Consider the following 13,365-nt stretch of genomic DNA (forward strand, 5'->3'; position numbering starts at 1 on the left):
CAAAGATCACACCTCCTGTTACATTTATAGCAGCCTACGTTATTATGCAAGGCCTCAGCAGCATTAGAACCACCTTTAAGTCTTAGATGGAGCTAGCATATCCTTCAAATTCTTCGTTCTCTTAAATGCTGGAAGAATTGAGCCCTCAGGAAATAGATCTTTAACTTTATCAGACGAGTAAATAAGATGTGAATGAGTCCGAATAATATTGCCAACGTTGGGCAACCTGGGGTTATTTCCAGCACCAAAGGGAACGTTTTCTTCCTAACTTTACATTTGGTCGGCTTAAGAACTTCCAATCTATCTCTCTTCATGGCTTTATCAAATTGCTCGTCAACCAGCTTAGGATTATATTTTTGTTGTTTAAGGTAAGTTTTATATTGCGAGCATGCCTTCTCTGTGAATTCCTTAGTGGAACAATTACGTTTCACCCTCAACGCAACCCCATAAGGTATAGCTTTTTTGCAATGATATGGGTGCGAGCTGTTAAAAGGTAAATATCTATGACTATCGGTAGGTTTGGAATAAATGTCAGTGACAATATACCCATTTTGGAGGTGTAGCGTAAGATCCAAAACATTAAGAAATTCCTTAGAATAAACTAATTCAAATTTAATGGTAGGATATAGAGAATTTATATATTCCGTAAATTCAAGAAGCCTGGCCTCTCCCTGAGTCCATAAATCAAAAACATCATCACGGTAACGCCACCACAACTTAGGTTTAATAGCACCCCCAAATTTGGCCTTCTCGTCAATAACACCCATTGCTAAATCCGCATAACTACAAGCGTTTTTTGGGCCCGTTTTGTTTGGTGCCTATATACTTTTCCTATATATATATATATATATATATATATATATTAATATATATATGTAAGGTGTATTTGTTCTTCTACACAAGCATGACCAACTGCGCAAGCAGAAAACTCTACTTGACCGCGGTGGGAATCGAACCCGCGACCTTCGCATTTCTAGAACGATGCTCTACCGTCTGAGCTACATGGCTCAATTAAGAGCAAAAAAGCACAAATATATATATATATATATATATATATATATATATATATATATATATATATATATATATTAGAAGAATCGCCCAACGTGTCACCTGTTTTGGGCTAGTCTTGCTGGAATCGTTGTAGTATGTCGACGTATTTATTTTGATTAGACTCGCAATCAACCCTTTCAAACGATTTTGCGACATTATAGACATTCGTAACTCTGATTAACAATTCAACCTCGGTGTCTGTCAAGATGACGGGTTCCTGTTGCTTGGCAGTTGAAGACTTTTTCCTGCTTTTTGACGAAGAAGACTTAGACGTGCTTTTTGTCGAAGAGGTAGATGCAGCCTGTGAGGCAGCCATGTTCTACCATCTTAATTGCGGGAGGGCGGGAAAATAAAACATCACTGGCGCGTTTTGTCAAACAGAAGACTTCATGTAACCCTCATCGCAAGATGAGCGAAACAGTGCGTGTTATATCGTTTTCATACGTTTTAGTGTGGACGGGTAACGACGCTACGAAAACGCTAGTGCGGACGCAAAGCAATCGATGCGTTTTTGAACAAGCGAAAAACGAGACATATCAAAACGCATTAGTGTGGACAAGATGCAGTCAGCACTTATACAGGAAACGTCACTAACTTTTAGCTTTGTCGTTGGTAATCATGATTATTTTTTATTCCTAGGTCTGTGTTTTCTTGCAGCACTAACCACAGTTTATTTTCTGTCGAGTTCTGTGGGCGCGTATCACGGTAAGCTTTTTCTGCACTACATATTTTTGAACTAAGATTTGTACCTTATTCAAAGCCTTTATAATTAGCTATTATGCAAGGACCAACCGACTAAGAACTCAACCATGCAGCCAGTCTCTTCTAATAACTTCGCATCAAATGTGGGACACTAAGAAGTAAGAACACAGCTGAAATTGTTGTTTATGATGTCTCAACCCGAAAATCTAATCAGTGGTTCACAATTATGAATTTCTGCATCGCAGTCAAAGAGAAAACTAATGAATAACTTTAAAAAATTCATTTTTTTGGAAAATTCGTTTACAGACGACTCGTTTTTGTCCCAGTACGAGCAAGCTTTAAATCTTTTGTGCAGCACATATTTTGCTATTTTGTATTTAAAAAGCTTTTCTATCACCCAGTTTGAAGCCTGGGTATTGAAAATTAAGTCCTACTATAACTTCCGCCGTCACGATTTTCACTGCTTATAATGCGTCACCAGTTATTATATCGACCATATATTGACTCTCTTACCTAATGTCGAAATGACGAGAAGTGCCCTTGCTATATTGTTAGGCATTTGTTAAACCACATTAAATTATAGCTACAAACTGTATTAACTTGCATTATTTTATAAAATCGATATGCATTATATCCCAAACTTCGCTTGACCGCTTAATCTCCCTCCTTAGAAAGTAAGCCAAAGACGTGTGTCGTTCCTTGTCCCAAAATACTGCTTCCTGCAGTATGTGGATCAGATAGCAATACATATCCCAATTATTGCATATTGGAAGAGACTGCTTGTCAATTCAAACAGACTATCACGGTTGCAGGCAAAGGACCTTGCAGTAAGTCAAATATATCACCAATAAAGTTTTTTTTACTGTAGTTTTTACCGCTAAAAAAGATTTGGTAAACTTTTTTCACTTTCTTCAGTATTTAATTATCACTTAAATGGCAAGTACGTCAAAAAAAATAGGAATTAAGATAATTTGAATCAAACAAGTGGTACATTAGCTGGAAAATAATCCTTCGAGAACTTCCTATCGCTAAGTTTGTTGAATTGTAAATCTATTTCCCGTAGAACCAAAGTGCCAAACTGCATGCACAAAAGAATACAATCCTCAATGTGGTACGGATGGTAAAACATGTGGTAACCCGTGTGAACTGAAAGCCGCCTTGTGTGAGAGTGATGGAGAAGTGAGACTGGATCATCATGGAGTGTGTGGTATGTATATTACCCCTCAAATTCTAATTTCTCCTATATATTCAGTTATCCCAAGGGGTATTCCAAACAATCCTCTGGACTGTGTTATGTTATGTAATATGCATTATATCCCAAGATTCGTTTCATCGCTTAATCTTCCTCCTTAGAAACTAAGCCAAAGACGTGTGTCGTTGCTTGCCCCAAAATACTGCTTCCTTCAGTATGTGGATCGGATGGCAATACATATCCCAATTACTGCATATTGGAAGAGACTGCTTGTGAATTCAAACAGACTATCACCGTTGCAGGCGAAGGACCTTGCAGTAAGTCAAATGTATCACCGATAAAGTTTTTTTACTAAAGTTTTTACGGCTACAAAGGACTTGGTGAAATTATTTCACTTTTCTCAGTATGTAACTATCACCCAAATGGCAAGTACGCCAAAGAAATAGGAATTAAGATAATTTGAATCAAACATTGCTTTCTTCGTATGTACTGTCTACGGGTGGTTCATTGGCTGGAAAAAAATCCTTCGAGAACTTCCTATCGCAAAGTTTGTTGAATTGTAAATGTATTTACTCTAGAACCAAAGTGCCAAACTGCATGCACAAAAGAATACAATCCTCAATGTGGTACGGATGGTAAAACATATGGTAACCCGTGTCTACTGAAAGCCGCCTTGTGTGAGAGTGATGGAGAAGTGAGACTGAATCATCATGGAGTGTGTGGTATGTACACTACCCCTCATATTCTAATTTCTCCTATATATTAAGTTATCCCAAGCGGTATTCCAAACAATCCTCTGGACTGTATTATGTTATGTAATATGCATTATATCCCAAGATTCGTTTCATCGCTTAATCTTCCACCTTAGAAACTAAGCCAAAGACGTGTGTCGTTGCTTGTCCCAAAATACTGCTTCCTTCAGTATGTGGATCAGATGGCAATACATATCCCAATTACTGCATCTTGGAAGAAATTGCTTGTGAATTCAAACAGACTATCACGGTTGCAGGCGAAGGACCTTGCAGTAAGTCAAATGTATCACCAATAAAGTTTTTTTACTATAGTTTTTACGGCTACAAAGGACTTGGTGAAATTATTTCACTTTTTTCAGTATGTAATTATCACCTAAATGGCAAGTACGCCAAAGAAATAGGAATTAAGATAATTTGAATCAAACATTGATTCTCTTCGTATACTGACTACGGGTGGTTCATTGGCTGGAAAAAAATCCTTCGAGAACTTCCTATCGCAAAGTTTTTTGAACTGTAGATCTATTTCCCGTAGAACCAAAGTGTCAAACTGCATGCACAAAAGAATACAATCCTCAATGTGGTACAGATGGTAAAACATATGGTAACCCTTGTGAACTGAAAGCCGCCTTGTGTGAGAGTGATGGAGAAGTGAGACTGGATCATCATGGATGTGTGGTATGTATATCACCCCTCAAATTCTAATTTCTCCTATACATTCAGTTATCCCAAGGGTATTCCAAACAATCCTCTGGACTGTATTATGTTATGTAATATGCATTATATTCCAAGATTCGTTTCATCGCTTAATTTCCCACCTTAGAAACTAAGCTAAAGTCAATATTTGCCAATAGCAGTTATGCAGCCATGTACTCTCGCTTTCAGTTTTGGTACAATAAAATATTTATCACTTTTATCTTATTCACTATTTCACATAGGGCTATAAAGGTATAAAGAACGAAGGAATGCTGATGAGTTTTTATTAATGTCTAGTTTCGTACAGTGTGTCTTATTTTAATTATCATTGTTCCGAGATTTTTCATGATGCTTTAAATGCTTTTTATTGTGTTAGCTGTTCAACTGTAGCCCGTATTAAAAACAGTTTTATGTCTTAATTTTTGCAAATAAATGTTCCTGTCTTTAGCATTTGCCGTTCATCATTTAGATCTTTCGCAGGGTATTCAAATAAATACAAACTTAGTCAATTATAAACAATATTCTAACATCATTTATCAGAATTTAAGAATCGTGGATCCGTTGTATTATTTTCTTCGTATGACAAATGTGATCCAATATATGAGTCAAATCTCTTTGACGTGGTATCCTCTGATAGAATAGAAAGCTGACGATTCTTAGGCAAGAATTCAGTGGCGAATAAAAAAAAAGCTATAAGCTTTTAAACTTTTAAAATTTTAAATTCAAAGTACGTTATTAACAACATTATTGGAATAATATGGATGTCCAAAGAATATTTTTATAATAAAAATCGACCAACAAACAAGGAAAATCGTCTGCGCACGCGCTCAACTATGAAACTATACATATGACGCAAAATCTGAATATGAGATTTGAAACAAAACTTACCCATTAATTGAAGAAATATAAGTTAAAAAGCAAACGCGAAAATATATAGGCAGTATGAAATAAACCAAACAATCATTAAAAAGCGTCCTAGCACTAAAGTATCCAACGAATTTAAATACGTGTAAATTTCTTTTATTTTAAGGTGGTCCACTGCAAAAAATCAAGATTTATTCTGTTTTAAAAATTTCAAGGATGCAAACTTAAAATTGATACCTGAACGACCCTGAATGTTTTTTCTCCCAAAATTGATATCCAAACAACGCGAGAATTAAACAAATTCAATCATCGAAGGTTTTTAATGAATCTATTGTTGTTCACGCGATCGACACCCGTAAGAAGCATGACGTTTAAAACAGGCAAGACCACAACGCGATATTTTTTTATGCAACAAAATTTTTCTCTCGATTTTCTTTTAATCGTGAGAATTCGACCGTAGCGGAATCCCTTCACCGGTCACAATTGGAGAGATTGCCTTAACCTAAGGCCTTTAGGTAGTTTTCTTTTAGACAAAAGCAGCCTCGTACCCAGACGCTTTAATAGTAAAAAAATGTTGCATTCAGTTATTGTATAGAGGTCAGTTGAAAAAAACGCGAGCGCGCGGGGGTGCTTGGGGTGGTTTTGGCAAAGGAAACGCCTGACAGAACAATTTCTTTCAACATGTAAACAATCAAATGAATTATACAATATAATACAATACAATATAATTATATAGTAAAATTATTTGAATTAGATTCGGGTTTTTAAATACACACAGGTTTTTAAAAATGTTATAGGTTGATTAATATTGAACATTTCATGTTACAAATCATATCCGATAAGTATCAAGTAGGGAATCAATGTACTTTAAAGTTAAAGTTGTTGCCATATCGCGTTGAATTCAACATCGGATTATTAAACCCGTAAACAAAAGAATATGAATTTATGTTTTATGCCATCAACCTCTTATATGGTGTACATGCGCTCGCTTTCCCGAATAGTAAATTAATATGTAAATACGGTAGGCGATTATTCGAGCACTCTACGATGACCGTCACTCCGACGGAAAATATTTAGATAAAATTACTTTCAGATGATTTTTCGCCAAAGGAAACGTTCATCATACTTGGCTAGCCAATCGACAGTCGATTCAAGTAAAAAATTATAAATAATGAAAAAAAAATGCAAAATACAAACCTTTTTCAGAAATCGGTCACGATTTGTCAGAAATCGGTCATTTTCTGCCAGGCACTTCCTTGCTAAACAAAACCACTCCAAGCACCCTTGCGCGCTTGCTTTTTTCAGCTGACCTCTATACAATACCTGAATGCAACGTTATAATAATTATATTTTACCATTAAAGCGGTCTGTGTACGAGGCTGAGGCAAAATGACTTATTACATATTCATAGCTAGGCGATGAGAACAGGGATTAAGTTGTTTAATGAAATGAATGCGCAACGAAGTAAGGATTTGCTGTTTAGAGTTCCAACTAAAATAATATTTGCACGGCTCAGAAGGAAGCATGGGTTCTAGTAGCAACTAGGGATCCAAGGATAGTGAAAAGTTTTCATGCCCTGTAATACCTAAGCAACCAGACGTTTTCCCAACATAAACATTTTGACTTATGCCAGTAAAAATATAATGAACTAGGTTAAACATTAATCAAAGGGAAATTACTCAAAGTACTCAAGTTACGTTAGCCGCGGATACTGTCACTAATAAATTATAATTTTAGTTGCTCATGTAAACCGGGCCTGATTTTCTCAGTTTAGTCTCTTTTCTTCGTCAAACATGCAACTGTGACTACATTTACTACATTTGTATGATGGCAACAATTTATCCGTCATGTAAATAATGTAAATAAACCGCGGTGCATATGTCTATGATGTGGATACTTCGACGCGTAAATCGATACAAAACAATATACTTATAATCAATGCTGTATACCACCAAAATTATTTGATTACTGCACAAAATGTCCGTTTTGCATAGTATCATTTATGTACTGTATGCAGAATATCAGGTATCGACTTGCCATCGACATAATATATATTCGTGTAAGAGATCTATCAATAAGTAAACAACACAGCGTCGTTTCTTCCTAACCTGAACCTCTTAGGTCTATTTATGGAATAAACCTTCTAAATGATATTTGTGTTGAATTGAATGCTCGTAATTCATAACATAAGTTGATAAATTGCCTAGATTCTCAAAGAATTGCTCGATTTTTACGCCCGGAATGTTTTTAAGCAATGCTCGTCGCTCCTCGTTCTTTACATCGTGAATAATTTCCAAGTCTCGACCGGCACATGCGCAATTGCGACGTATAAGAAAAAATCGGGTGTTCCGGGGGGCTAATCTGCGCAAATCCCTTTGAAACAAAACCCAAACCGCGGAAAAGCAATGCTTCAAAATTTACAGTAACGGTCAAAATTCCTCAATATTTTGTTGAACTTAGCAAAAGGGATGTAGAGCATTAATAAATAAAGCAAGTTAAACTGATTTAAAAATATTAAATTACTGATCATATACAAAAAGATACTATACGCATATATCAACCTACCCCCCGTAAAGTTTACACTATGACTGACTGGCTGAATGTATGACTCGTTTGAATTTTCGCCACTCATCACAATACTGAAGGAATTTCGAGCTCGAGATCCTCAAAGCGTGGAAAGGTAGGATTGAGGCTAGGATTATGGCTAGGATTACGGCGTTAACTCCGGCGTGCCGTGCACGTGCCAGTCTTCAATATAAAGCTTCGGAACATAAACTGACAATACAGCTAATACTCATTTAGATGCCTTGCAAACCTAAATGTTGTTCGATCGCGAAATTCAGAAGCACATCCTACTTTAAAAAGTATAGAAGTTGATATGGTTAAAAAATGTAAATAAACCGCATGATACATTCACTTTGTCTTACACTTGCCTTTGGAATTCGCGCTTATATAGTTCTTCAATTTGTAAATCTTCAATCCTGTGCAAACTGCGACGTGTCAACGCGCCCATACACGGCCACATCTTGTCGAACGGTGAAATAGCAGCGATATTTTTAAAATAGAACCAGAATCTACATGTATTGAGTCTATTCTTACACTAATTAAATCTAAACTTAATCGAACACCATCAAAAGAACGGTTTATTTGTTCCTCTTGGATGAATTTCCGTATCATGCATCATCGGAAAATTAGCCAAAGCTGCGCACCACAACTCTTGGGAGATAAAACTTTGACGTAGATAAATACGGTCACATACACATTTCAAATACTGGTATACAGGGTGTCTCAAAAAAACGAAAACTATTGAAATCACTCATTGTTAAAATTTGAATGCAATGTTCACGAATTTTAGCCCGCGGGGATTTAATGCAACAAATAAAATGCTAAATACGAAAAATTTGAAATTGTGAATTTAAATTAGCCTTGTTATTGCTTCGAAAGAAAATGGTACAGCTAACCGCGGAACAACAGTGTTTATTGTGATAACTACTTCTATCCAGTACTAATTCCGCCGACGACGCCAGAGTGGACATAGCTGCAGGGGCGCCGGAATATCAATAATAACGGGGGCAGATATTCATATATTCGTGTTCTGCATTATTAACTCCTCTTGAAATCGATTGTTTTTACGATCTGCGAACACGAATATATGTATATCTGCCCCCGTTATTATCGATATTCCGGCGCCCCTACATAGCTGCGAGAGGTTTCTGGCAGAGATGTGAAAAAACATTTTTTGATGTCAGGGTGTTTAATCCTTACGCTTCGACACATCGACGCCAGACTCTTACCAGCTCGTTTAACACCAACGAAGGTGAGAAGAAACGTCATTATAATCAAAGAATTGTTGAAGTTGAACATGTCTCCTTCACCCCAGTCGTTTTTAGTGCCTATGGTTGATGTGGGAGGGAGACTTCTCACTTCCTTTCGTTCCTAGCTGGCAAACTGGCTGAGAAAAAGAACTTTAGTACCTCCATCGTTCTCAACTGGTTACGTAAGAAGATAGCTTTCGCTCTTCTTCGCGCTAGGGTTGTGTGTGTTCGTGGTAGTCGTTCCTGGAGAACTTTAAACATTCCTTCAACTACAGATATCTCGTTGTCGGAATGGAACTCTAATATTAGATAAAGCAGTTTACTCTAGTTTATATTTAAACTTTAAATTTTAAATTTTATAGTTTATATTTAAACCAAGACGAACATATTTGGTCACTTACAGTAGAGCGGATTTGAAGAAATTTCCTTCAAGGGAATCTTTTGCTAAAGTTGTAGTCGCGGCCTTTACATCGAACCGCAGCAAAGTCGTTCCACAACATTGGGCATGTTGCTTAGAAAAGCACTTAGATGGTGGTCTTCATTACCACGTAGCCTTGAAGCTTAGTGGTCCCAAAAGATGGCTGGAAGCCAAAAAAAGTCTTGAAGCGCAACACGGTATAATTGTCAATTTCTCTGACCACGATGGATACTACAGCGCGTATCAGTATGTAAACAAATGCGATGATACGGTTTATCACAGCACAGGCTTTGTACTATATACACTTTATAAGAAGTCTAAAATATACATGTTACGCCATGTTACACTACATGTTACACTAAAATTACTATATTTTACTATAGTTTTTAACATGTTACAACATGTTACACCTAGTCTTTAAATAACTATAGTTTCTTTAAAAAGTAGGTGTAACATGTTGTAACATGTCAAAAACTATAGTAAAATATAGTAATTTTGGTCTAACACGTTGTGTAACACATAGTGTAACATGATATAACATGCGATAATTTTAGTCTAAGCCTTGTATGCTTAGAGTGTTGCTAGAACTAATATTAGTTTTTACATAGAAAAGTTTATAAAAAGCAAATGTTTCTGCATAATAGTTATACATGAGTTAAAATTAGCATTAAAGCATGTATAATGTGCAATTTGCTGAGTTATTTACACTGGTAAAAGTTCGACACTCTTGTCAAAGACTACAAAGGATAAATGACATTTTAAACTATCCACTCAGTACCTGGTTCTTTGACCCTTTTCTCTTATAACCGCCGTAATCCTTCTATCCATGCTGTCAATGATTTTATCAATTTCCTCAGACTGAAATTCAGCATGGTTGTTTTGACCCGATTAGACAGTTCTTTAATGTTTTCGTTTACGATTTGTTTTTCAACAGCATCATGATTTAAACGAACAGTAAGCGAATGAAAAAAATTTTCAATTGGATTAAGATCAGGGCTTCTGGGAGGAATTTTAAACACTAAACCACCGACTTTTTTGATAGCTTGCTTTGCCATCTTGGAATTTTGCCTTGGGCATCCATCAATGAGGAACCGTTTTCCTTTTGGGTTTGAAGATTTTTTAAATGTTTCGGGAAAAGATGACTTAACAATTTCGGCAAACTTATTCCCAGTAATCGTTCCATCATATTGCTCACACAAGACAACGCCTTTGCCGTAAGATATAGCAACCATGAAATTGACATTAATACGTACCACCTTCCTTTTTTCCCTTGGCTGTGCAATTGAATTTTAAACCTTCTCCCCGTTTCGTCCATTCTCGAGCACCTGGTGCACGTGCTTGGTCGTAAGGATTACGTTTGTACTGAAATCCTTTCCCATCTAAATAGAAGGATATACCAGTTCCCAAAATTCGACACCCAAGTGTTGCCTTCTTATCTTTCTGCAAAAACTGGCTCTAGATTTCAGATCCTTGGCATGAAGACGACCTTTTTTTCTTGTTTGTAAATACCAGTAGCCTTCTGCATTTAAACGATTCCGTACCGTACGGCTGGTTACATGCTTTAAACCACTGTCCAACTGAATACGCTTGGACGTAAACGAACCTTCATTCTTTCGGAGATTTTTTAACGAGCGTACTACACTCCTTTTGTCTTGATGGGATAACTTTGTTGGTCTTTCTTTATTTTGTCTTCTTTTATCAAAAACAGGCTCACCATTTAAAGATTTCTTGGCATGTTTATATATAGCAGCTTTAGAGTACTGAGGAAACATTTTTAAAAGCCTCGACCCGCGGACTTTTGAAAGCTGACATGCCGCCCTAATTTGAGCAGAATGCCCCAAAGACACTTTTTTGGCAGTTTTTTTAACCATCTAAAGTACAAAATACATAAAAATAATAAATTGCAATAATTTTTTTTTTAAATATTGCCAATTCGCGACCTTTTATGCTATTAAAATCAAAACGTATGCAAAATGCTCATTTTAGAAAATATCATTTATGTACAAAATTGAACGCAAATTAACCGTCAGCCCCCCCCCCCCCGATTTTCCTCCATCATCCCCAAAATGCCTACTGCAACGGAGAAGTAGTTGCCACGATTATATGACTGCAAAATGGTGGAATTATAGTTTAAAATTTTTTCTAATTAACATTACAAACTTTTAGCTATTTCCCATTTTTCAGACAATCCTGGAAAAAAATTCGTAGACTTTCCTAATTTTGACATTCCCCCCCCCCCCCCCGCATTACAATGTTGAACTAGTGTTGTATCTCTTCCAAATTGTCATTAAACTGAACAACATTGTAATTGGGGGAGGGGGGGGGGATTTATGGCAACTTGCCTTTTGGTTGAGAGAATTGGTACATTTGCTGTACATAACTGGAAATCCGGTTAGACTTCGAAAAAAGTCTCCCAATATTTTTTCCAAGATTGTGGATTACCATCAGGTGAAATTTTGAAGCTAATGAATGACAGCGGTGTTTTTTAATGTCTGAACCCTGAATAAATATACCAAATCTATGAAATTAATAAGCATTTACTAATAATCGTTGCTTCATAACGGCAAACGAAAATGTCGTGATGAGTGGATCCGGTACCGTGTGACGCAGCTTAAGTGGAAGACAGCCTTAAGAAGCCAGGCAAAAAAAAAATTATTGGAAGCGAACCACATTTTTTCCAATTGTTTCGACATTGTTGGAATTGCTGCATGGGAGAAATTACCACAATAGGAAAATTCAAATCTGTCGGAGCCACTGTTGAAGTTTTAAAACATTTCTTGCAATTCGTTGCGGAACAGAAAAACTGAGGAAAACTTTCAAAACAAAACTATCCACTCTCTCCCTCTATCTCCCTCTTTCTAGCCGCTTCTCCAAAAACAATGTTCTTGATGATAGTTTTTCATGTTATTGTTCACTAAATCCATTATGAAATATCCTGACTGAAAAATCAATTCCAAAACATCTGTCGTTCATAACAAAGTCTTTATCAACTAAGTCTTCTCCTATTGTTTTTCGTCCTCGTGTGAACGAGTTCACTTCAGTTTTTTTTAAAAACAAAGATATTCGCATTTAATTGGTATAAACCACTTGTGGGGAAACCAAACATCTAAGAAAATATACAGTTTTGTGTAGATTTTCTTAAAAGCAGTCTAAACCTTTTTCCGCAAGACGACTTTGTTCCGGTTAAAGAAAGGATTGACTACTGCACCTCGCTTACGATCGTCCAACGAAGGAACTGCACTTCGCTTGATATCGTCCAACAAAGGATTTGGTGGAATAGACAGTCGAAGAAACACCATATCACCTTTGTTGTCAGGAAAAGCAAGCACGTCCTCTTTTAGGGAAAGTTGAATTCTTTGGCTTGGCAAAAAAGTCTCAAAGTATGGTTGATAGAAAGTGTTGAGAATAGCGCCAGAGTCCATGTCAAAAAATGCTATCAGGTGATTAGATACAGTTAGTACAATTCTACACTTGTGAAAACAAAATGACCTCGAATAAAGAACGGACTGGAATGCATGAGTTATATTTTGAGAATCACCAGTGCCCAGATCAATTATCTGACTCCCATCAGTGTTGTCCTTGTGGTGAAGGACTACTGCGACTTTGGAATCATTGCTGAAAATTACGACATCAGGCAATCTGTCAGACCCTCCAGCGTCACGGCGATAAAAGACTTCATACGAAGTTGGGTTTTCGGTATTTCTTTTCCAAATATAACATTTATTCTTATTACAACCAGAGATAAAGGCACCACCAGGCGAGATTTCCACTTTCATCTTACGCTCAATTCCAGGCAAATTGATCATTACAGGACCATCAACATCTCTGACATCGAGAACTTTCACGGGTTCATTCCTTTCGAGAGCCAAACTGAAA

Source organism: Dendronephthya gigantea, unplaced genomic scaffold, assembly GCF_004324835.1.
Source record: "Dendronephthya gigantea isolate DGI-Jeju-01 unplaced genomic scaffold, DenGig_1.0 000242F, whole genome shotgun sequence".
NCBI classification, from domain to species: domain Eukaryota; kingdom Metazoa; phylum Cnidaria; class Anthozoa; order Malacalcyonacea; family Nephtheidae; genus Dendronephthya; species Dendronephthya gigantea.